Below are 26377 nucleotides of genomic sequence, written 5' to 3'. Positions count from 1 at the left end.
TAAGTGATAGCAGTTGTTTTTCAATTCCGATATCGTTTATTTCAATATTTTCCATTTTGGCGTCCATGCGACGGCTGAAGTCAGGGACCGTGTTACGATTTTCCGCAGTGAAACAGTTTCGGAACACTGAATTCAGTATTTCTGCCTTTCTTCGGTCGTCCTCTGTTTCGGTGCCATCGTGGTCAACGAGTGACTGAATAGGGGATTTAGATCCGCTTACCGATTTTACATATGACCAAAACTTTTTAGGGTTCTTGTTTAGATTGTTTGCCAATGTTTTATGTTCGAATTCGTTGAATGCTTCTCTCATTGCTCTCTTTACGCTCTTTTTCGCTTCGTTCAGCTTTTCCTTATCAGCTATGATTCGACTACTCTTAAACCTATGATGAAGCTTTCTTTGTTTCCGTAGTACCTTTCGTACATGATTGTTATACCACGGTGGGTCTTTCCCCTCGCTTTGGACCTTAGTCGGTACGAACTTATCTAAGGCGTACTGGACGATGTTTCTGAATTTTTTCCATTTTTGTTCCACATCCTCTTCCTCAGAAATGAACGTTTGATGGTGGTCACTCAGATATTCTGCGATTTGTGCCCTATCACTCTTGTTAAGCAAATATATTTTCCTTCCTTTCTTGGCATTTCTTATTACACTTGTAGTCATTGATGCAACCACTGACTTATGATCACTGATACCCTCTTCTACATTCACGGAGTCGAAAAGTTCCGGTCTATTTGTTGCTATGAGGTCTAAAACGTTAGCTTCACGAGTTGGTTCTCTAACTATCTGCTCGAAGTAATTCTCGGACAAGGCAGTCAGGATAATGTCACAAGAGTCTCTGTCCCTGGCTCCAGTTCTGATTGTGTGACTATCCCATTCTATACCTGGTAGATTGAAGTCTCCCCCTATTACAATAGTATGATCACGAAACTTCTTCACGACGTTCTGCAGGTTCTCTCTGAGGCGCTCAACTACTACGGTTGGTGATGCAGGTGGTCTATAGAAGCATCCGACTATCATATCTGACCCACCTTTGATACTTAACTTAACCCAGATTATTTCACATTCGCATTCGCTAATAACTTCACTGGATATTACTGAATTCTTTACTGCTATAAATACTCCTCCACCATTGGCGTTTATCCTATCCTTGCGGTATATATTCCATTCTGTGTCTAGGATTTCGTTACTGTTCACTTCCGGTTTTAACCAACTTTCCGTTCCTAATACTATATGCGCACTATTTCCTTCAATAAGAGATACTAATTCAGGAACCTTGCCCTGGATACTCCTGCAGTTTACCAATATTACGTTAACTTTTCCTGTTTTTGGTCTCTGAGGACGGACATTCTTTATCAACGATGATAATGTCCTCTCTGGTAAGCCGTCAGGTATTTTATCGTTTCGCCCAAGGGGGGGGTCCCTCTAACCTAAAAAACCCCCGTGTGCACGCCACACGTACTCTGCTACCCTAGTAGCTGCTTCCGGTGTGTAGTGCACGCCTGACCTGTCTAGGGGGGCCCTACAGTTCTCCACCCAATAACGGAGGTCGATGAATTTGCAACCATTATAGTCGCAGAGTCGTCTGAGCCTCTGGTTTAGACCCTCCACACGGCTCCAAACCAGAGGACCGCGATCGACTCTGGGCACTATGCTGCAGATATTAAGCTCATCTTGCACTCCGCGTGCGATGCTGGTTGTCTTCACCAAATCAGCCAGCCGCCGGAAGGAACCAAGGATGGCCTCAGAACCCAAGCGGCAGGCGTCATTTGTTCCGACATGTGCTACTATCTGCAGCCGGTCACACCCAGTGCGTTCAATAGCTGCCGGAAGGGCCTCCTCCACATTACGGACGAGACCCCCCGGCAAGCACACCGAGTGCACACTGGCATTCTTCCCCGACCTACCTGCTATTTTCCTGAGGGGCTCCATAACCCGCCTAACGTTGGAGCTCCCTATAACTAATAGGCCCGCCCTCTGTGACTGTCGGGACCTTGCCGGAGAATCGGCCACTGGCCCAACAGGCGAGGCACCCTGTGGTGGCTCGGAAACGATGTCATCACCACTAGGAAGCACCCCGTACCTGTTGGAAAGGAGTAAGGCAGCTGCCACGCGGCCAGATCCCACCTTCGCCTTTCGGCCAGGCACGCGCGAGCCCACCACTGTCCGCCATTCACCCTGGAGTGATGGCTGACCGGTAAGATGCTCACTGCCGGAAGACGCAGCGACATCAGGGGTTCCATGTGATTCCAAGGCCACCGAAGTAGGCATAGGTCTCACCACAGTTGCCCCAACGCCACTACGAGCCGACGCCTGCGCCTCGAGCTCGATGAGCCTAACAGACAAAGCCTCCACCTGCCCCCGAAGAGTGGCCAATTCTCCTTGAGTCCGCTCACAACAACCACAGTCCCTACACATGACTATGTTTACCCTACTCTATACGGTGACAAATTCCCAAGATAATCTTCTGATGAGCTACTCTGATAATCAAGAAACACTCACTGAAATACGAGACGCGAAAACTACGCTAGGTTTTCCCAGAAAAACTATTTAAAAGCTAAGCGCAGCAAATAAGTACAAAAACGCTTTATACAAACAGTACTCGCTGCTGCTGGTGCTGTCGCTCTGGCTGTCACAAGACAACTGCTGATTCAAGTGACTAGTGGCTAAAGGCCGCGAAACAAACAAAAGACGGTTTTAGGGCGCTTTCTGTTCTAAACGATCAAGAAAACACTAAGAAATCTAACACGAAAACTACGTAAAGTTTTATCAAGAACTGTTAGTTACTATGCAGAGCAGATAAACACAAATAGAATCCCTTCCTTAGTGGAAGGTCATAAACAAAATGCAAAATAAACGCTTTATACAAACAGTACTCGCTGCTGCTGGTGCTCTCGCTCTGGCTGTCACAAGACAACTGCTGATTCAGGTGACTAGTGGCTAACGGCCGCGAAACAAACAAAAGACGGTTTTAGGGCGCTTTCTGTTCTAAACGATCAAGAAAACACTAAGAAATCTAACACGAAAACTACGTAAAGTTTTATCAAGAACTGTTAGTTACTATGCAGAGCAGATAAACACAAATAGAATCCCTTCCTTAGTGGAAGGTCGTAAACAAAATGCAAAATAAACGCTTTATACAAACAGTACTCGCTGCTGCTGGTGCTGTCGCTCTGGCTGTCACAAGACAACTGCTGATTCAGGTGACTAGTGGCTAACGGCCGCGAAACAAACAAAAGACGGTTTTAGGGCGCTTTCTGTTCTAAACGATCAAGAAAACACTAAGAAATCTAACACGAAAGCTACATAAAGTTTTATCAAGAACTGTTAGTTACTATGCAGAGCAGATAAACACAAATAGAATCCCTTCCTTAGTGGAAGGTCGTAAACAAAATGCAAAATAAACGCTTTATACAAACAGTACTCGCTGCTGCTGGTGCTGTCGCTCTGGCTGTCACAGGACAACTCTCAGTTCAGTGCAGTACTGTGGTATGTCTAGGGACTCAAATGGAATATTAATTTTTACATACATGGCCACTCCGCCACCTCACAAGGAACTCCTTGATAAACAGCTAGCTAATCTGTACCCTGGTCTGAAGTGACTATAAGTAGAATAACCACATAAAACAAATTGTAAGAAAAACAGATGTCAGACTCAATTCGTAGGAAGAATCTTAAGAAATGTAACTTATCCACAAAGTAAGGGGCTCATAAGGCACATATTCCACCGATTCATGAGTATTGTTCAGTATGGGATCATTACCAGGTAGACAGATAGAAGAGATCAACAAGACCATTGAAGGGGGGCATGTTTTGTCATGGGATCATTTATTTGGTGCATGAGTGTTACAGAAATGCTCAGCAGTCTCCATTGGCAAGCATTACAAGTGAGATTTACTACTGAAATTTTGAGATAATACTTTCCAGAAAAAGTTGGATGACATATTACTTCCTCCCATATACATCTCAGGAAATGACACTGATGAGAAATTTCAAGAAATATTATCTAATACAGAGGCTTATTGACAATCATTCTTCCGATGCACCATTAGGGAGTGGAACATGAAGGGGGGATCAGTTATAGGTGTGAGAAGTACCCTCTGCCACACACCATGTATGATGTAGATGCAGATGTATATTTTCCCTTATGAACACTGATACTGCAATCCTAGAGGAACAAAAGGACAGGCAAAGTCTGATTAATTATCTGTAAGCCCAGTACATAGTACAAAATTTTTCAGGTGACCTAACTTGTTCTATGCCATTCCTGCCTATTAAAGGACAAACTGAAATGTTGTCCCAGATTAATTCATGTTTATAGGTATTCTGAATATAGAGGAACATGAGTGATTACATATGTAGCCAAAGAAGCTCCTGTAGCAGCTAACTCCCAATTCCTGTGATACTACATCCCAATCGCCATTGATTAAACGTGCCAAGAAACGAATGAGAGAAGGGTAAGTTCTTTTTCAAATTTTCAGGCAATAAACAGAGGACTTGTAATCATTTTTAAATTACCTGTGTGATTCCTAAAAAAGTAGAGAGTTATAGGCACATCCTTTCACATTTACTTTTATGATTTTATAAAGTGTTACTGTGAACTTAACAACTTGGTAGAGCAATTATGGAAGAGTTATTAACATCGCATGCAATATTTATCAGTTTAATAGTCATCCATTTCAGAAAATCTTTCATCCTAACCTATCTACAGGGAAGAAAGGATAGCTGAGGTACATTAACTGCTAGTGATTTATCACTGTTTACTAATATAAAATACAGATGTATTCTATTTAATGTCAAGTGTTCATCATTTTTTCTAAATTTCAACATATGCAGTGCATATTATTTTCCATAATTCCTGAACATGTTTAGAAATAATTTTGTATGGTAGCTTCAGTTACTGATGAGAAAGTAGATTATTATTTTCCTAAACGTTACGGAGGCTCTCAAATCTCCAGTATTAAAAGAAGGCAGTTTAGGTTGCACAGGTTTCCTAGTGTGATCAGATTTATTTAATCTCCTTCACAGTAGATATATTCATTCTCTGGTCAGGCATTATAACATATTTGTACAACACGTATGCCAAGAATAGAACTTAAGTGACTGCCAACCGTGGACTGTACTACTGGCCCTAGTATTGTGGCATTCTGGCAAAAATTTTCTGTCAAAATGTCATTTTCTTGGTTACACTGAGAAGGTAATAGGTAATCTTTCTTAGCTGTTATTCCTGTTAGTCGTTTTTTCCACTCTGGCAGCTTGAATCTCTGGATTTCACTAATAGTTATAACAATGCCCATCACTGCCACACCCAGTCAACCACATAAACAAACAGCGATTGCATTCACCCATTCGGGTTTATTCACCTCAGCTTGTATAGCCCCATGCTCTTTTGTCTGCAGAAATTTTTTACTTCTTGATGTGACAGAGATTCCCCTGGCAGAGACATCACGTACATTACGCACGCATTCAAAAATCAACTTATGATTCGTTCAAAAATCAACTTAGAATGTGTTCAAAAACCAAAGGAGTGTATAGAGAAAGTTCAAAGAAGCGCAGCACGTTTTGCATCATCATGAAATAGGGGACAGAGTGTCACTGTCATAAAACACGATTTGGGGTGGACATCATTAAAACAATGGCATTTTTCATTGCGGCGGTATCTTACCACGAAATTTCAGTCACCAACATTCTGCTCCGAATGCAAAAATATATTGTTGACGTCGACCTACATAAGTAGAGATGATCATCATAACAAAATTAGGCAAATCAGAGCTCTCACGGAAGGATATAGCTGTTTGCTTTCCCCCCCCCCCCCCCCCACGCAGTGTTAAAAATTGGAATAACAGAATTATTGTGAAGGTGGTTCGATTAACACTCTGCCAGGCACCTAAGTGTGATTTTCAAAGTATCCATGTATATGTAATTGCAAATGAATATGTTACATTTATTAGATCATTTATTCACACTGTAAACAGAAATGGCCCTATCACATTTCCCTGGGGTACACTGGAAATTGCTTTTACATCTGTTAATTTTGTTCTGTTAAGGGCGACATGCTGAGTTCAGTCCACCAGGAAGGCTTGAATCCAGTCACAAATCTGTTGTGATACTAAATAAGCTCATAATGTCAGATGCCTTCCAGAGGTCAACGAACATGGCATTAACCTGTGCGCCATTGTCTGCAGCACTATGTATCTCATGGAGGAACAGAGTGAGCTGAGTTTTGGAAGATCTCTGTTTGACAATCCATGTCGATTTTTATAGAGGACAGCTTCATTCAACAAAAATGTCGTAACTCTTGAGCATAAAACTTGTTGCATAATTATGCAACAGATGCATCTGCCCTATGGGCCTTCCTCAAAATATGGATGACCTGTGCTTTTTTCCAGTCCTTAAGTATCGTTCTTTGGTCCAGTGAACTATGATAAACAACTTCTAGAAGGGGTGTATGGTTTTTTTGCATAACCTTTGTAGAATCCTATAGGTATCTTATCTGGTCATAATGCCTGTCCACTACTAAGTAGTTGTAGTTATTTTTCTGTTCCATGCTCAGTTATGTCTATATCTGCCATTTCAGCGTTTGTACAATGATTGAAAGGAGAGGCTGAGCCTCTGTTTTAGACCTTCCTCTCTGCTCCAAACCAGAGGATTGCGATCAACCATGAGTATGATGCAACAAATAGTCAGCTCAACATGCATTCTGTGTGATGCACCAAATTAGCTATACACTGAAAGAAACCAAGGATAGCCTCAGCATCCAAGTGGCAGTCATCATTCATGCCAACATGTGCCACTGTTTGCAGCCGGTTGTACCTGAGATCCCACGGCAAACATACTGAGTACACACTGGCATTCTTTCCTACCCTGCATGCTATTTCTATGAGGAACTCCATTACACAACTGCCATTGGAGCTCCATATGATTAGCGTACACATCCTCTGCACTTGTCCAGATTGGGCAGGAAAACTAGATGCTGGCCCAACAAGTGGGGCAAATTGTGCAGCCTCAGAAGTGTTACAAACACAGGTATGTTCTCCTGTGAAACATGCAGAACTAGCACTCCTGGAAGAAAGGATATTGTGGAGATACAGCTTAGCCACACCCTGGAGAATGTTCCCACAGTGATTTTTCACTCTGCAGTGGACTGTGTGCTGATATGAAACTTCCTGGCAGATTACGAATGTGTGCTGGACTGAAACTCAAACTCAGGACCTTCGCATTTCACACGCAAGTGCTCTACTGACTGGGAAATCCAAGCATGACTCATGACCCATCATCACATTTTTACTTCCACCGGGACCTCATCTCCTCTATTCCAAACTACTGGCAACATGCACAAACTGGGCTAAAGCATGTCTCCACAACATCCTTTGTTCTAGGCCAGCTAGCCCTGCAAGTTTTGCAGTAGTAATTCTGTGAAGTTTGGAAGTTAGGAGATGAGGTAGTGGTGGAAGTAAAGCTGAGATGACAGATCATGGGTCATGCTTGGGTAGCTCATTTGGTAGAGCACTTGCTCACAAAAGGCAAAGTTCCCAAGTTTGAGTCTTGGTCTGACAGACAGTTTCAGTCTGCGTTGAAGTTTCATATCAGCACACACTCTACTGCAGAGTGAAAAATTATTCTAGAAAGCTCCAGAAATTAATGTAAGTTCACTATCTGGTATTATACATGTATGTAAAGCAACTTGTCTTTCTGCCATTTGTTTCTCAGCATATTCAGTTAATGATCCCCCAGGTATTTCGTCAAAGCCACTGAGTGTGTTAATTGGAGAGGCTGCTTCTGCCATTTTTGATGTAACCACACATTTCTTCTGTGTTTTGGGAACTTATAAGCATTAACAGTCATCAGACAACCTGTCCATGAGTGCATGCTGTACACTTAATGTCAACATTAGTACTTGAATAGGTAATAAGGCTAACACAAAGTAGTAGGCTTCCAGATGTGGTGCTAATGCAGAATGCTCAACAGAGAGAAGGCAAGGAAGCTATGTCCTTCAAAGCTTAACCTACACACAAGAGATGCATGAATTGGCCATATACTGAGAAATGACACTGTCATTGAGGCGACAGTATGGCAGATGAACACAAGAAGTACACTGAGACTTCTTACAACACACACCAGCCGACCACTTTTACCTTAGGTGACTTACTAGTGGCCCAAATTAATTACTCACAAATAGAGTGAAAGTATTAGTGATAGCATATGGGATTATGATATTTCACATATATCTGTAAGGAACACAATTTTACATAATTCCAGATCATAAGCCACTCATAGCTGTTATAAGCCTCCAGTCTAACTTCCCACAAAAGTAAGTACAATGATCGCAGTAATGGGGCTTATTCCTAAGCGCAGAACTGCCTGACATTCATTATAGGCCTGGCTAATGAAAATTCTCCATCCCATGAAACTTCATGGACTAAGTTTCATAAGTACAAGGCAATGCATTTACAAATAAATAACAGTGTGTAATCTATTCTAGTAGAACTCCCTGTTACTTCTCATCACATAGACCTGTGTACACAGGGAACCACGCTACTCTGCAGAGTCACATCATCAGTTAAGTATGGGTTGCCATATCAGCTACCGAAAGGATTAATTCCAGCTTTTATAACATACTTCCCAATACAACATAGGGTCAACACAACTAGTTTCATAATGTTGCTGGTTATGTGGATGACAACTGTAGTTTTATCGTCCTGCCTACATCCCAGCCATTGCTACTCCAGTTACTGCAAAGGTCACTTTGGGGAATAATACACATGATAGCATCACATCATGTTTGTTGCACAGGCATTGACACTGAGACTCAAAAAGTGGTGCAAGCCTACAATGCATGTCCTCAGACTCTGGTTGTGTTGTGCAGCATATTTCCCCCTGACTCAGATGCGACCACTCTTTGGAGTAGGTTCACACTCATTCAAGGGAGCTATATGGTTACTGGCCATGGAAGCCATCTCAAATTTCATATATGTTGTTCAGATGACTATCATCACCAGAAGTTTTACAATCTTGGGTGTGGGAAAAGTATTTTCCATGAAGAGAACACACCATATGATGGTTTCTGATGACTGCCCACAACTACCTTCCTCACACTATTGGAGCTCCTGTAAATGCAGCAACAGTTATAGTCAGCATCTTATTACCATTTTGTTCCATGCAGTATTTAATTGCAAAATGTGACAAATTGTCCAAAGAAAAATTATGGTATCAACAGTGACTCAGGAAGACCTAACAGTCTTCTTTGCTACATATTGTCTCATCTCCATTAATTGTGACAGGCCTGTAGATCAGTTGCACATGCTTAGATTTTAATTTTGTTCAAAGTGCCATATCCAACCCAGCAAGCCCATAGCCCACTGTCACAAAAATATGAGGACATGAGCTCACATATCTTTATGTGGATGTGAAATCAGGGTGTTATCATTGGCTATTGATGGTACCAAAGTGTCTGAAGGCAGAGTCAGCTCATCCTCCATCATAATCAACAGTTATAATGACACAAATGGGTGACCAACAGACTGGCCAGCACTGGCCAATAAGTAGAGGTCTTGTTCACCACCTTTGACTCCATCATCAGATCTGTACAAGGATAGTGTTGCATAGCAATATCAATGTCTCGCCAGAGCTAGAGATACTCTCTCACCACAAGGCAGATCACTGCTGACCATGGAAGTGTAAGCCATACCAATAGTTGCTGTCACTGTGACATCATGAGACTGTTAAAAGTTGCTGTCATAGACTGCATACTTCACATGATGTTCAATACTCATTACACTGCTTACTCAAGCTGCCTGCCTGACTACTCTATGGATGATGGCCCTGAGCTACCTGGGCTGCATTTGTGGATGTTATTTGGATTGACTGTGACTATGCTATTGACGTCTTGCTCTGCACTGGTTTGAAGAGTCCTACTATGGACTGGTGACTGAACAAATGTATTAACATTTGTTGTGATGTTCATGACTGCAATGGCTTTTATGGATTTAAAAAGAATAATGAGCCAGGGTAAATAACTGTTTAGTGACAAGCTGCATGAGACATTACATGTGGACTGATAAATAACAGCTCAGATGTTGATATTTTAAATACATGGCAAAGACAAAAGTCATTGCAGGGACAGCGATTAAAGCATCTACAAGAGCTACTCATTGTTGCAATGTGGGAATATAATGATTTATCTCACATCCAAAAGGGCATGATCATTGGTTTTCAGATCAAGAGTGGAAGCATTTCCATAATGGCTAAGTTTGTAAACTGTTTGCATGTTGCTGGCATTAAAGTACACCAAAATGGCAAGATGGTGCTATAAGAAACCTGTGCTAAGGCAGCTCTGGTACACCATGAGCCATAGATGAAATGGGTGAATGATGGTTGCAGAGATGTGTATAGGCAAACAGATATGCAATTGTTGAGCGGCAAACTACCCAGATGAACCAATGGAATACCAACAGTGTCTCTTCAATGACAGTTCATCGAACATTTCTGCATGTGGATCTCTGCAAAAGTCACCTGGTTTACGCAACTATACTGACTGCTGTTTATCAGCAAAGAATGGTAGAATTTTCACATGAGTACCACAACTAGATGTCCACTAAGTGGCAACAAATGGCCATTCCAGAAGAATCACATTTTGTGCTGACTGAGACAGATGGTCATTGACGTAAACAGGATGAAACATCTGAAATTAAACACCCTGCATCACATAGGATGGGTCTAAGCTGAAGGAGGGAGCGTTATGATCTGGGGAATGGTCTTGTGGCATTCCCTGGGTGATCTAGTCACTATGGAAGGCACAATAGGTTCATGTATGCTTTGGGACCATTTCCACCACTACATGCAGTTTTTTTCCCTCAGAATGATGGCATCTACCAGCAGGACAAAGCAATGTACCACACAGCTTGCAGTGTACACTGAGCAGTCAAAACATTATGACCACTGCCCACCATGACACTGGATGGCGTTGCAAGCACGTGATGAGTTAACAAATGTATGTAAGCAGAGAAGACATGCAAAGGGGATCACCCTAGTGAAGATATGGGCTGAAAATGGGGAAATCCATTGACATAAGCGACTTTGACAAAGGACAAATTATTACTTAGCAAAGACTGTGAACGAGTATCTTGAAAAGAGTGACGCTGGTCAAATGTTCATGTACTAAAGTCATGAGCATCCACATCCACAGATTGTGGGGTTTGGAGGCTCATCTGCTCTATAAAATAGGATGTATTGTGATTTGTGGCATCTCTGCCAAAAGATCACTGGTGTGCACACTGGTGTGTGCAGAAGTGTTTTGGAGCACACTATTCATCATACACTGTTAAATAGGGAGCTCCGCAGCAAGCCATCCCTACATGTTTCCATGTTGTGCCAATGGCATCATCAGTTATGATTGCCATGGCCATGGGACCATTGGGATTGATAAATTGAAATTATTGCCTGCTTTGGTGAATCACACTTTTGCTATATTAGGTTGCTGGTCATCTCCACAGACACTATTAAGGTGAAGGTGGCTGGAAACATGCAGCAGGCCACAGATGCAGGCTGGTAGGAGCAGTATTATGGTATGAGAGACATTATTCTAAGCTTTCGTGGAGCCTGTGGTAGTAATCAAAGACACGCTGATAGCTGAAAATCAACTGAATCCCTTCAAACCTGATGTCTTCCCCAACGGCGATGCCAGCTTTCAGCAGTATAATTGTCCATTTCTCAGTGCCAAAACCTTGATACAGAAGTGTTATAGCGAACTCATGCTGATGTCTCAGCAACCAAATTCACCTGATGTAAATCCTGTGGGACCCACCTGTGTCGCAATCAGCGGCATCACTGCATACACAAATCAGCGGCCCATTATTAGCATGAATTACATGCACTATGAATAGACGTCTAAAGCCATATACCAGCACAAACCTACCAAAAAAGTGTCAGATCCCTGATACACAGAATCAGTGATGTATTTCATTCCAGACCCATCAGTGTATGTGCATGGTTTCAAAAGCACAGCTGATTTAAACCCAACCAAGAATCAGTAGCACCACATTGATCAGGCTGATTGTGCTGTGGATCCTCAACCCAGAACCATAGTACAGCTGGCCACAGTGCTGGAGTTGATTATAGTTCCACATTCTTACCAGTACCTTCCAAAATCTCATCGGCATATTTCATAGACAGCCAAAAGGGAAGAGGTAGTTATATGGGCTTTTGACAGGTATTCACATTAGTGTGACTGAACAGTGTAGTTGATGCAAGAGTAGAAATTCTGACTTACAACTTACAAACGCAAAAATCTCCTTTAGCATAGATATCATCCACTGCACTGCCACCATCTTTAGTAGCCATATAAGGCTTGAAGTCTTAATATGTAAATAACAGCAACAGAATTTTACAGTTTTTGAGGTGTCAGACAGTGTCAGTCAAAAAGCCTACTTTTTGTTTCGGACTGGATGTTATGTGTTTTATTCACTACATGTGCTAGCCCCAGTAGCAGGCCCAGAAACATTGTCATTTGTATAACCGTGATTGTCACTAGCAGCATACTATCATCACTAACAGACTGAGAGAAATTAGTATATAAATATCCCTTTAGATCTCAATAATGTTATCCACCATATATGGGCTCTTTTATTCATAACAGACTCATGCAGTATGAGCAAAATGGAAGAGGTATGACACAATTCCTTAAAATTACAGTTGAGCAAGGACTTGGCATCTAAGCAGCAAGCATTTAAAGCAATTAATAAACCACTCTGAACAGAAGTAGCCTTCTTCCACACAGTGCTTTATTGAACATGAATGCAAAAATTGCTTTATTGTAATACACTCTATCAGTATTGCAGCATGTTTCAATACTGCTGAAGGCCTGGATTGATTTTCTTTATTTATGGTAAGTTTGCAGAGCCTACCAAGTCGATTAGTGTTTGCTGCATCTTCAGTTCAGTGTACTCTGCAATATGTCTGCATGAAAAGCTTGTCAAAATCAATTAATGAGCTTTGACAATAAAGTGAAAATGAAATCAGAATATAGTGTATATCATTTCATTAATTAGAGTGCTACGATTATGTTCCTTTATGCATGATGAATCAATTGGGAATACAAAGTAGTGAAGGAAGATCATAAACAATGGAGCAAATTTAGTTAAGTAGCTTTCTACTGCAAACAGTCCCAATGTTTTCTAATATTCATCAAACATCACTTAGAAGCCAAAATACAAAATTTGAAAATTTTCATCAATACCTAAAATTTTGTAGTAGAATGTTACACATCATATAAAATGTTAATGATATCAGTAAAAAGCCACTATCATTTCAAGTAGACACAAGTCCAACAGTGACATTACGTAACATGGTAATATACTACAGAACTGGTTTACCACCATTGTCACTAGCTGACAACCGTATAACTTTATGTTACAAGATAAGAATACCAGTCAATCTTATGTTCAGAACAGAAGCCTGTCAGAAGCAAGTGATACAAAGTACCCAATACTTTCAGGTTCCCTGTGGTATAAGACATTTGTTTTCTCAATTTAGAAGAACTCTGTGAAGAACTTTGAGGTCTATCTTGGATGTTCCAACAATTTCAAAGTCCATATTACCTTCAAACCAACAGCAACTATTCAGTTTTTTGGAGCAGGCTCTGTACCAATTTCCCTTCGAGCAGTAGTAAAGAAGGAGTCAGAGAAACTACAGAATCTCTGTATTGTCAAATATGTAAATGTGAGCAAATGAGCCACACTTACTATATGCACAAAAAATAAATGGACTATTGCGGCTTTGTGCACATTTTAATATTGTAGTCAACTACATTTGCATTTAGATTATACTTTACAAAGATAAATAATCATTTTCCTTGCAGTTAAGCTTCAGAGAATGAAATCAGTATATCTTCTATGAATGACTCTGAAATGAAACTGGATCACCAGAATTTAATATTGCAAGTTTCTGTGAACATTAATGGCTAGTTGGATGAAATGAAGGAAAATATAAAAAATCAAAGGGCAGAAAATATTAGTAGTATCAAGTCAATGGAAAGTATATTAACCAAAGGAGGCACTGATGCCAAAAACAAAGTTGGGGATAGAATGTAACTCAAGTGAATACATAAGTTTTAATGTCAAGGTTAAGAATGTAATTTTCAGAATAGATTGCAACTTAGAAACTAAATGTTCTCCATTGGAAGACAGTCAAATATGTGAATGTTTGCAGTAGCCAGATAATGTGAATGAGTGTGATATAATGAATGTAGCAGTGACCAATGTGCATGTTGATGCAGAGCAAAGTTATATTATTTTAAAAGTGAAAGTTATTTATTACGACAATTTGTTGTTGTGTGGTATTCAACTTCTCCCAGCATTATTCATGATGGATAGCTCACGGGTCAATGATCAGATGTCATCCAACAGGCACAATTTTCCAACATTGCCTTCATCACCTCATGATGTAAACATGCTAATTTTCTGAAATATTGGGCCCTCATTGACCCATTAAATAAAGAACTATTTCATCACTGGCGATTCCACTGTTTTGTTTATGTAAATAATGAAGTGAATGGCATAGAAGCAGTTGGTAATGGAGTTGGTGGTGATTTGAACAGTGACATAACTGATTTTTTTTATAATGTAGAAAATGTTAATGGGGCTAACGTCCTTGTGGTGGTGAAGTCAGATACAATAGCTGGGGAAAAAATATGATACTGTAAAATCAAGGGGGTTAAGATCAAACATGTGTTCATCACAAGAAAGTGCTTGGTAATAGAAAGCATGTAGCACTGGTGATGCTGAAAAAATAACGTGTATTTAACACTAAGACATAATGATCAAGAAATTGCAGGAAGTGCATGATTCAATGGAGGGATTCCCATGGTTTTATAAACCTAGAAATGCCAGCTGTAAGATGGACTGGGAAGAGTTTACTTATCTGTGCTTGTAGAGTTGTGTAAACTATTGGAAAGCCAATAAATTCAAGTTAGCAAGGGAGTTGTTATCTAAGGTAAATGAGAACAAGTGATGGAAGGAGACTGATAAGTATGGTAAATATTTGATGATGATTTTAAAATATAGCCACTGGAAATGGAGTCTAGTATAATCATCATACTTCCTGTTTCTTTTGAAGTAATTTTTTAAAAAACTATATATTATTTGTTTATAGAAAGAGAACAACTGTGCAAGAAGAAAACATAACACAATAAAAAGTTAAAACAGATAGATTGACACTGAGAGCAAGTTTTATGTAGAATGAAAAGGAGTCACATATATCTTCAGGTTTATGAAAGACATGTAACTATTTTAGTGTATGAAAGTGACAAAATGTACATTGAAGATAAATGAATGGTATAAGTGTGTGGTGTGTGTCTGTCTGTGTGTGTGTGTGTGTGTGTGTGTGTGTGTGTGTGTGTGCATGATTTTATGATTGATATAGTTTTCCTGCAATTGACAATGCTTACTCTAGAAACTTAAGGGGTAGCACTAAGTGTTTTTCATGACTAAACAATGATGGCTGTCAGAGTATTCTGTGCATATGTGAAATATGTATTGATGAATGGTAAGTAGGAATAAAATATAAGCTTTCCATGAGATGACTGAGGAGATGTGGTTGGCATTATTTTTTTGAACATGTAGATGTAAAATTTGTTTGCTACCATGTAGAACAGGTAATGTTAAAAGTGGTATGGGGGCATGGATATTTATCACCAACATAGTTCTAGCTCTATTATGAATACATTGTTTTTATTTACAAGTGCTCCTTTAAATAACAGTTATTTCTGAATGCTGAATAGTAGACTTGATGCTAATGTGGCATGATTTGTATGTCTAATGAACTGAAGCTGTCCTGAGCCAGAGCACTGAAGTTCCCACAGGAGATTCAGTTCTGGTCCAGTGTAGCAAGAAAACTGACTACACAACATTACAAAAATTTATTCAAAAACTGAAGAACAAGGTAAGCAAGTGTGGCAAAAGTGCTCTTTGAAAATGTGCAGTGAAATAATTGACAGAAACACCTTTATCTGTTATGAAATCAAGCAACGGAATTTCCAGGTTGGAATTTTGATCATATAAGGAAAAGGTACATTGATACTCACTGTGAAACTAGGGGGAGCAGTGTGATGATATGATTCACAGTGTCCACTTACATGCAGTAAAAAGTAAAAAAATGTGGTCCCAGATGTGTGTTACACTGTTATTAAGTAGTGAATCCAAATGACATCAGGCAGTGGGTGCAGAAGGAGTGTCTGAGAGCAAGGGGCAAGCATTCTGCTGTTGGTGGGCCTGATGGTATCAAGTTTGTATAACAAGGTACTAGACAATGTATTTTAAAAAACAGGTTCTGTACAAGTTTTATTCAACCTGCCATGATAAATATTCAGATACTTACATTTTATTATCACAAAAGTGCAATAGATCTATACACCCTGTTACTGCTTTCTCAGTCTGACTCCAGTACTGACTCAAGTTTTGACTTTGCTGTCAGTGAGTTATTCTAATGACGTCTCAGTCTGTTCTGTTCGAGATACTTTAGTACAGCTTTTTCTGTTCTGCTCCCAGAATAGTTACAATGCACTGCATTCTATGCTACTTACGATTTTTCCTATGTATACTGCCACTTTGGTGAATGTCTGACAGCTGTCAATCATCCACTGAGTACCAACCATTTACCCAAATTCAACTGCTCACTGCAGCCACCCTGCCCACATTATTACCCATGGACCAGCAATTCTACACTATCTGCAGCTTATACAACACGTGTATGAGTTCAGGCTACCAACACAGAACTCTAGAGCTCATAAAATCCTACTACCTCAGACACTTTACTGTGACAACTCACTCAAAGCATCTCAAGATCCTGGCGCCTTTATGTATTACATTGACTTCTCTATTTTAATAAAGTATGTTTGAAGTTGCTATCCTTATTTAGTTCTAGGTCCCACAATCTTCTTTTCTGCAAAGAGATGAAAAGTAATTTTATTCACTGTTTAATTTGAACTTACCACATTGTGGTAAGCAGTTTGGACCATTATACACCAATAACATCCATGTCACTGTAACAATATCTTACTGGGAGACAACGATGAACGTTATACCATTGGGATGTTGTCATTCAACAGAAACATAGTAAAGGCGTGCATGGAGCTTAGGGAATGCACACTTCCTCTACACACATTGCTCCAAACCTACATATGAGATATTGATGATGAAAAGCTCCAGAATGCCTAGAACACTTATTTGTGAAATGTTCTACATGGGTTTAAAATGCCTTGAAAGTATTTCTTTCTAAATCTAAAACTATGTGTACTGGCCGTGTCTCGTCATTTACTACCAAATGACTGCCAAGTAATCCTATGCCAATGGTGTCATTCAGATGTAGTACAGAGGGGCATGGGATCAGCATACCATTCTTCCAGCCTTTTAAACCTTCCCAGACCTGGGAGCCACTACTTCTCACTCAAATAGATCCCCAAATGGCATTACAAAACTGGATATACTATGTTCCAACAGTATCACCTAGCTAGAACTCCAGGCAGTATTGGGAATCTAACACAAGTTCTCCACATATCAGACATACTGAAAAATTAACTTTGGAGGCAGGCAAATATTTATTTCTACTTTAGAAGAGATGCATGAACTCCTCACATTTCATTTTTCATAGAAAACTGCTGGTGGTTTCTGTTAATGAATTAGGTTGACAATGTTTATAAAAACAAATATTTTCTTGTATCTTTCTGGTGAAATTTCTACTTATTCCCAGTTTATTGTGTCAACATATATTTGTGAAAGAAGATTTCTCAGCTACTGATATTACTTAACAGAAATAATTTCAGATTTAAAGAGACTTCAATCATGATGCGTCAATATTACTCTAATTCACTAGGAAGCACACATAATGTTCAATAACTAGCTTTAGATTTGTACAGCACTGAGTAAAGACTTACTCTCCTCGCTTTAGTTTTGTCATGTATTCAGTTGAACGCTTGCTAGTTGGTTTCATTTTGATGCTGGATGCAGTCATGGGGCAGGTTCCTTCTCTGCTGGTCAACATAATTCCTCGCATTGCTTCATGTCGTGGAAACCTAGAAGCATGAAGTCGATGGAGAAATATGACAATGGATGTATCCAACTGAATATCAGTATTCTATCACTATTATATTACATCAGTGCAGAACAAGTAAGCTTGTTGCATGGTTAATGTAATGATCTCTGTTCACATGATTGTTTGGTTGACCTTTATGCATCCTCAGGACAGTTGTGTTACCATCCTCTGATGCTAGAATATATAGCAAACTTTACCCGCTAATTATCATAAGTTGTGAAGCCTTCCTCAGATCTAGTCTTGTCAAATGGCTGTATACAAGAGTGCAGTTATTTTTTATTCAGTGTGATTAATCATAAAACCATGTTCAGATTTGAGTAACATATTTCAGCTCCCAAAACATTTTAATTTTTAAGGATTTCTTTCTGCACTTATTAGCTAAGTAATAATACTGAGATACACACCACCAGTCTCTGCAGTACAAATACCAAACAAAACACATAGAACCCAATAACCAAAAAATAACAATAATACTTATGTACTGACTCGAACCAAATGTAATTACAGTGAGGGACACATGGTATGGCGTAAATATAAGTCTAAAGATGCTCTGAATGTATTAAATGTTTTAATTTTCATTTTCCTGTTTACAATTGGAATTGTTTTTACAGTGCACAAAAGAATGTTGTTAAGTGCCCTCTTACCTCTGGCTATTATACTGTATAGTTTTAGTAATTTAAACTTAGTAATGCCCTACATTTGCATGTAGATGACGTTTTATAAACATAAATAATTATTTTCCTTATACATAAGGTAAGATGATTCATTCAAAGAAAATAGTGATTACATTTGTAAGTACTACACACTATGTTACTAAATCAGGGACTGAGTCAGTAAATCACGCATTATAATTTTTGTACAAACATTGTGAAAGTCATGAGGCACATCATTTGTTAAAAGGAATTAAAAATGAAAAAAACCTTAAAATTACAGGACATCATTGGGATACAGATGTTCTTTGCATTGAAATGACACAAAGAAACTGGTCTCTTTTACATTGTTTATTTGCCTGCACTGTCTATCATTTCTAACAGACTTGTATTTGAGAGGACGTGTGTGCCAGTCCACAACAGTTCAGTTGGGTTTTGGTTCCCTGTAGAATCCAACCCCATCCCTTACACATATTGTTCATCTTTTGAAACTGAAATTCATAGGTTGCATATTGTAATTGAAGCTGACAGTCTCTAAATGAGCTAGAAGGCTAAAAAACTCTATTCCATGAGCGTAGATTTTCACCATATCTCCTTAAGAAAGCAGTGCAAGCCATGCCTCAGTAGCAATCAAGAGACCAGGAAGAAGAATCAAGTAGAGATGTTGTCAGTAGTTACATGATTTTTTCAATGTGCGAGAAGTGATTTCTTTTCTTTTTTTCTTTTTTTTAAAAAAAAAAAAAAGAAGGGAAGGATCAAGGGGTTAAGTTCAATATGAGTGACCTTTCTGACATCAGAAACTTCTGTGGGAAAGGTTAGTGACAATATACAGCAAAAAGCAAGGACTGGTGTCATTGTGAGAAATATTACGTATAGGCCATACCCAACAAACTATAAAAAAACAATTTAATGAACTTAGGCAGCTGGTATTTACTTCTTTGCCGGAATAAATCAGCGTTGGCTGAGTATTGCACCTCTGCTCACTACTCTATGAGCACTTTCAAAAACTGTCCGCCATCACATCTTTCTCGAGAAATGAGGTTAAGGAAGTAGTGAAAAATAACTAGCACCAGATATAAGCAGTCTATGTGAATTTTTCAAATTAGAAAATTTCAGTACATGGATTCTGCACATATCTGTTATATACTGCCATAGTAATTTCTCTTGTGAATCTGAACCTCGTCATAATTTGACTGACTGAAGAGTTGATGCTTAAGCATTTTGACTTGCATCTTCCACATTCAGTTTTATTTTTAATTATGGTTATCACATTTTTATAGTGACTTCCTCATTTAATAACATGTCCATCTTAAGGAACAACACTACAGTGAGCTCAGCAGACAATGGAAGGATCTGCATGACAATCATTGTATGAATTATAACTGAAATGTCAGGATCAATAGCTTGGTACATTACAAAAGATATAATTGCTAGCACTGTTTTCTTGACTACCACAAGTCCAATACAAGCAGTGCATTGGTCCTTATACTGTGTCTACTGATGACATTTTTGCACAGATACAGAGATAGCTGTTTCTGCTGTTCTACAATCTGAACTACTAGAGGTGTACACTGACATGGAATGACATGGTCATAAATTTTCTGTGCCATACTAGAATGGATATAGGGGTAAGTTTTTATTCAGGTGCTATTCCATAGAGTTATTGTTTCAAAAAATTCAGTGACACTTAAAGAAAATCCTACTCTGGTTCAATGTGTTTTAGGAAGATACCCACAGCACTAATATCAGTGGTTCTGAAACCATAGGTACCCACAGGCTGAACCAGAAGTCCCGTGACAAACATTCGTGGATACCTTCCAAGTATATTGGCATTGGAGATCTGTGGTATCTGGCAGCTAACTACAGAGTAACTGCACTTTGTTTTGTTTATTGCTTGAATTAGCTCAACATCTTTACTGCACTGAATATAGTGGAGAACCGTGCAAATGAGGACAGTTTGACCTGTGTGTCTTGTTTTGATTTGGTCATGGTACCTGCTGTTGACAGCAGTAATTCACTCCATATCACATTGTCCTCAAGTTTGCTTTCAGTACTGCACCATTCTGCCCAGGATTTTGTTTCCCAGCAGTTTTAGTTGTGCATTAATGACGATACACAGCAGTATTAAGGCTAGGCATACCAATGAAAAGTTGGACAATCTGCACATGGTTTACGAATTCACTGAATGCTATGTAAAAATAGCATAATGAAGCTGTGATAACAGAATAAGTGGTACTTCTTGTGGTTGTTGCATAGTCTGAGTTGTGTGATGTACATTTTGATTACCGCTTATAACAGACTTCTTCACTGTCCTGAAGGTATTTGCACAGACACAAGGATGACTGCAATTAACAAATCAAATTAATTACAATTACATTAATCACCCACCAGAGGGAATGAGCCCTTATACTAAAATTTTAAAAAAGTATCCCTGAACAATCTTTGAAAGCTTATCAGTGGAGTTCAGGGTCAGGTGATTATGTGAAAAGGTGTCCGACATGAATATGCCCACACAAGAGGAGTTAACAGACTTTGAATGCCGAATGGTAGTTGGAGCTAGATGCATGGGAGACTCCATTTTCCAAATCGTTTCAGAATTCATTATTGCAAGATCCACAGTGTCAAGACTGTGCTGAGAATCGCACATTTCAGGGTTTACCTCTCACCTCGGATCACACAGTGGTCAATGGCCTTCACTTTATAACTAAGAAATTTTGCATATTTGTGGGAAGGTCATAAGGGACCAAACTGCTGAGGTCAACTGTCCATAGGCTTACACACTAGTACTTGACCTAACTTAAACTAACATATGCTAAGGGCATCACAACACCCATGCCCGAAGGAGGACTTGAACTACTGATGGGGAAGGCGCGTGAACTGTAACAAGGCAACTCAAACCGCGTGACATAACATGTCTAAGAACAGTGGTGTTTGCGTTGATTTGTCAGTGCAAACAGACAAACAACACTGCCTGAAATCACCAGAAAAATATATCTAGGATGCATGATAATTGTACCCGTTAGGACAGTGCAGTGAAATTTGGCATTAATGGTATATGGCAGCCGACAACCCATGTGAGTGCCTTTGCTAACAGCTTGACATGATCTACATTGCTACTGCTGGGCTTGTAATCATATCAATTGGACTCTAAATGACCAAAACCTGTGCCTTGGTCAGATGAGTCTAAGTTTCATTTGGTGGGAGCTGATGATGGGCTTCAAGTGTGGCCAAGACAACATTAAGCCAAAGAGTCAGGTTGGCAATGAGGCACTGTGAAAGCTTGTGGTGGCTCCATAATGGTGTGGGCTGAATCAGTCATCACTGCCTGGAAATGGTTATTTTCAGTTACTTAGGTTTCAGCAGCTAGAATTAGCTCTTACACAACCTTAGAGGAATAATAATCAGAATGTACAACGTGGTAATTTTAACATTAAATTTCCTTCAGATATAACAGTTATAAACAGCTGGAAACATTGTTGTCAACTTTCAACCTGCTCCCAAGGGTCCCATTCTCAAGAAGAGTATACTGGCTTAGAAAGATCTTGATTGATAATCTGTTTATGGACCCCATGAATTACAATGACATGGAAACACAAGCCATAGTAAAAGGTATGTCTGATTATGATCGTCAAATCACAATGTGTAAACTTACCGGAAGGAAAAGAGTAAATTGCCACATGCTTCGTAAACATGTTATAATAATAAATAGGGAATCTACCAATCACTTAAAAAAGAGCTTACACTTTTAACAATGGGAGGAAGCACATGAGGAAGACACAGAGAATCAGAAATTCAATTCATTCCTGGACATAATTGGCAAACATTTTGAAATCTGCTTCGTCCAAACAGGAGTTAAAATGAAATCATCCTTTTATTGAAAAAAGGAGTTGGTAACAGCTGGCATCAAAATATCATGTGCTAAAAAGAGGGACCTGTATGCAGAGCAAAAGATGACCACTAACCTGGAACCTGCACTAGAGAAAAAAGAAAGTACTCTAAAATTCTAACATGTGGAATCAGGAGGGACAAACAAACACCCCATGCAGAAAAAAATAGGAAATCTAACAATAAAGTAATAACCATATGGAACATCAAAAAAAGTGAGTCAAGTAGGAACATAAAATCTCAACAAGCGGAGACTCCACTATCCTCTGGCAGTGGCTCACACAGCAACAATCAAAAAGCTGAAGCCTCTGATTGTAATAGCTTTTTTCTCACAGTAGCTGAAACAACAGGGAGCTATCATAAAAAAATCTCCAAAGGAGCCACAGAGCTACTAAATCATATGCAAATCACACCAAATATAGCACTTTATTTCAAAAGCACAACTCCTAAAACAACTGAATAAAATCATAATGTTCTGGATATGATGGAATATCAAACAGGATTTTAAAATCATGTGAGGACTTATTCAGCCACATATTATGCTATTTATGTAACCAGTGAATGAAAACTGGGACATTTCCAGATAGACTGAAACATGGATTAGGGTTGTACATCCATATAAGTGGGGCAACAATTATACTATCCAATTGTCGACTCATCTCTTTGCTGCCAGTGTTCTCAAAAGTGTTTGAGACAGTAAAATGTGATAGGGCTTATGATACAAAATGGCTCACTAACTTCTGCATAGTTTAAATTTCATAAGAGATGCCCCACACAGAGAGCTATATTTAGCATAGCAGATGAAACTGTAGGTGAATTAAATCCCTGAAGGTACCCAATGGGGATCTTCTGTGACACTTCCTGTGCACCACAGCTCCATCAGCAAACAGCCACAGATTGCTACATATATAAATGAACTGATCGATATGGTGAGCAGCAGTCTGTGAGTCTTTGCTGATGATGCTGTGGAGAGGGGGAAGTGTCACCACTGAGTGACTGTAGGAGGATACAGAATGGCTTAGTAAAAGTTTCTAGTTGAGTTGAATAATGGCAACTTCCTCTAAATATAGCAAAATAAATGTTAATACAGATGACTAGGGAAAAATGTCCTATAATGTTCAAATACAGCAATACTAGTGTGCCGCTTGACACAATGACATTGATTAAGTATATAAGTTTAACATTGAAAAACAACATGAAATGGTACAAGCATGATAGGACAGTTTCATAGAAAGTGGTTGGTCAACACTGGTTTACTAGAAGAGTTTTAGGAAAGTGTGGTTTCTTAAGTACTGGTTGCATGTTACGAGTTCCTGCCAGCTTGGATTAAACAAATACATTGAAGCAATTCAGAGGTGGGCAGCTAGATTTGTCACTGGCAGTTTCAGTCACTATGTGAGTATTATGGAGATGCTACATGAGTCCAAATGGGAATCCCTGGAGGGAAGATAATGTTCTTTTCACAAAGCACTACTGAAGAAATTTAAACAACCAGCATTTGTAGTTGGCTGTAGAGTAATGCTACAGCCACCACTGTACAATTCTCGGGAGCATCACAAAGACAATATAAGAGAAATTTGGCTTTGTGCAGAGGCATAGAGGTAGTGGTTTTTCTCTTGCTCTGTTTTGTGAGTGATAGAGGAAGAGAAATTACTAGCAGTGGTACAATTCTCCACCATGCATCTTTTGGTGGCTTGCACAGTATGTATGTAGATGTACATGAAGAGGAATATACCATAATCCTGTATATACTGCTACTACATGGATCAGAAAGATGAACTCTAACTAATTCCTGCATGTGGGTCTTTGAGCAGTGATTCTAACTTTGGTGCACACCCAAATGGTGCAGTAAGAATCCCTGATACTAGCCACAATTAGGAATATGCAGAATATAGATATAGATGTATATGTATATAAAGTACTTAGCATTTGTGAAAGCAGCAGACAAATTGCCAGTATTCTGTGCAACCCTCACATGCTTGTGTCAATGACAGTCATGACTCAAAGTATACACAGTGGGCTGCAGGGTCAGCAGTAGTGTCATGGTCACTGTAGGAGAATTGTCATGGTGGTAGCTGTCTCCAACTTTAATGGCATTCTTATTCACCATGATATTGTCAAACATCAAAGTCTGACCAAGTATGGTAACATTTGTTTCATGTAGCTTAAGGAATAACAAAGAAAAAAAATCTGCTAGGGCTGCTGAAACAATTTACACTAGCTCATATAAGTCACTGAAGATCGCAAAAATAACAATTAAGCAAACACATATGAATGAAATGTAACGAAATCCAGAAAATGCGACATAGCAATAAAGCACCCACAATCTAAAATCGACATAAGGGTGACCTCTGAATTTCATTTTCATCTGAAAGTGTGAGTATATGATCCATTCTCTGATTTTGTGAAGACCTACACTTTTCTGTACCAGTCACTCTTGTCTTCATGTATCTCCCTGTAATTCTTAGTTTTATGATAGCTATTACCATGGATTCAAATACGTTTTTTTTTTCTTTTCAAATGTACAGGGGTGAAGACAGTTGGGTAACAAAAATTGGTGAAACTTAGTGTGCTATGACAGGCATACAATTCAAGTCTGTTCTTCTTTTTTTACTGCCTTTTCACTGAGGTAATGCTAACTATAAACTACCTTTCTTTCTGTGGTTATGTTCCTCAGATAATATGTAAACATATAGAATATTTGAAGAATCGGTAAAAAGTCTTACTTACTAATATAAAAGGCTGATAAATGACTTACTGCGCTGGAGACTGTATCTGATACAATGCAGATACCTCCTTCGTCGTCCCTTTTCTGTACTGGCCCTCCACAGCAGGTACATCTTGCACAGCAGCTGCTTTTCTTTCATTACACGGTCGAAGGACCAGAATGCTAGAAACAAACTTTGGCCTGCAACCACTGGGTCTCAACTGTCCATATTTATTTAATTATTTATTTATATTTATTCATCCAGGGATCATTTCACAATGACATCTGAACTGTCGAGTTTGTACAATGAAAATCAGTTCATCAAAACACACAAACACACAGAACATATAATTATGCTTTATGAGGGTGGGAAAGATGATCAGCTGTGGCCTTAATGAAGGAACCATCCTTGTATTTGCCTGAAGACATTTAGGAGAACCTGTGTTAACGGAAATCAGGATGACTGGACAGAGCATAGTGCATCCCGCCAAATGTGAGGATGCAGCTGCACAGCCTCATTCAGCTGGATGCTATCATTCAATATGTTTTGATTTACACACAACTTGATTCAGATAACCTACCCTACGGAACAGAAATGTGGATACAGCTACAACATCTCCACTAAGCTGTGACTGTGTGACTTCTTTTATTTTACCATGATATACCCATATGAATAATTTGTGTACATGTGCAAGTGCCTGTGTGTGTCTGTGTGTGTGTGTGTGTGTGTGTGTGTGTGTGTGTGCGCCTGATTTTTTGATATATATTATTTTACTGTAATTGAGAATGTGTTCTACACAAATATATGGGGTATCATTAAGTGTTTTTCATGACTATTCAGTGATGGCTGTTAGTGTGTTCTGTGTGTATGTAAAATATATGTTGATGAATTGTAAGTGAGAATAAAATATAAGCTTCCCATGATACGACTGAGGAGATATTGTTGTCATTATTTTTATGAATCATGTAGATGTAGAATTTGTTTGCTACAATGCAGAATAGGTAATGTGTAAAGTGGTATGAGGGAATGGCAACTCATCACCGAAATAGCTC

General features: G+C 39.2%; 1 long non-coding RNA gene across 2 annotated transcripts in view; it reads right to left on the bottom strand.

Annotated features, from left to right (window-relative positions):
* LOC126469569 (uncharacterized) overlaps positions 1-25395 on the bottom strand; it is a 307523-nt gene extending 282128 nt beyond the window's left edge. Inside the window, exons 1-2 of one of the 2 annotated variants that reach the window (XR_007586019.1) lie at positions 25376-25395; positions 17925-18062 (exon numbers count right to left, since the gene is read on the bottom strand). This is a non-coding gene — a long non-coding RNA (uncharacterized LOC126469569). Of the gene's footprint in view, positions 1-17924; positions 18114-25375 lie in introns of those variants that run through there. The other variant, XR_007586020.1, reaches the window with a different exon arrangement.
* Between the last annotated feature and the right edge of the window lie 982 nt (positions 25396-26377).

Source organism: Schistocerca serialis, chromosome 3 (genome assembly GCF_023864345.2).
Source record: "Schistocerca serialis cubense isolate TAMUIC-IGC-003099 chromosome 3, iqSchSeri2.2, whole genome shotgun sequence".
NCBI classification, from domain to species: Eukaryota; Metazoa; Arthropoda; class Insecta; order Orthoptera; family Acrididae; genus Schistocerca; species Schistocerca serialis.
The sequence above is the reverse complement of the archived record's forward strand: the minus strand, read 5'-3'. Positions and strand labels throughout refer to the sequence as shown.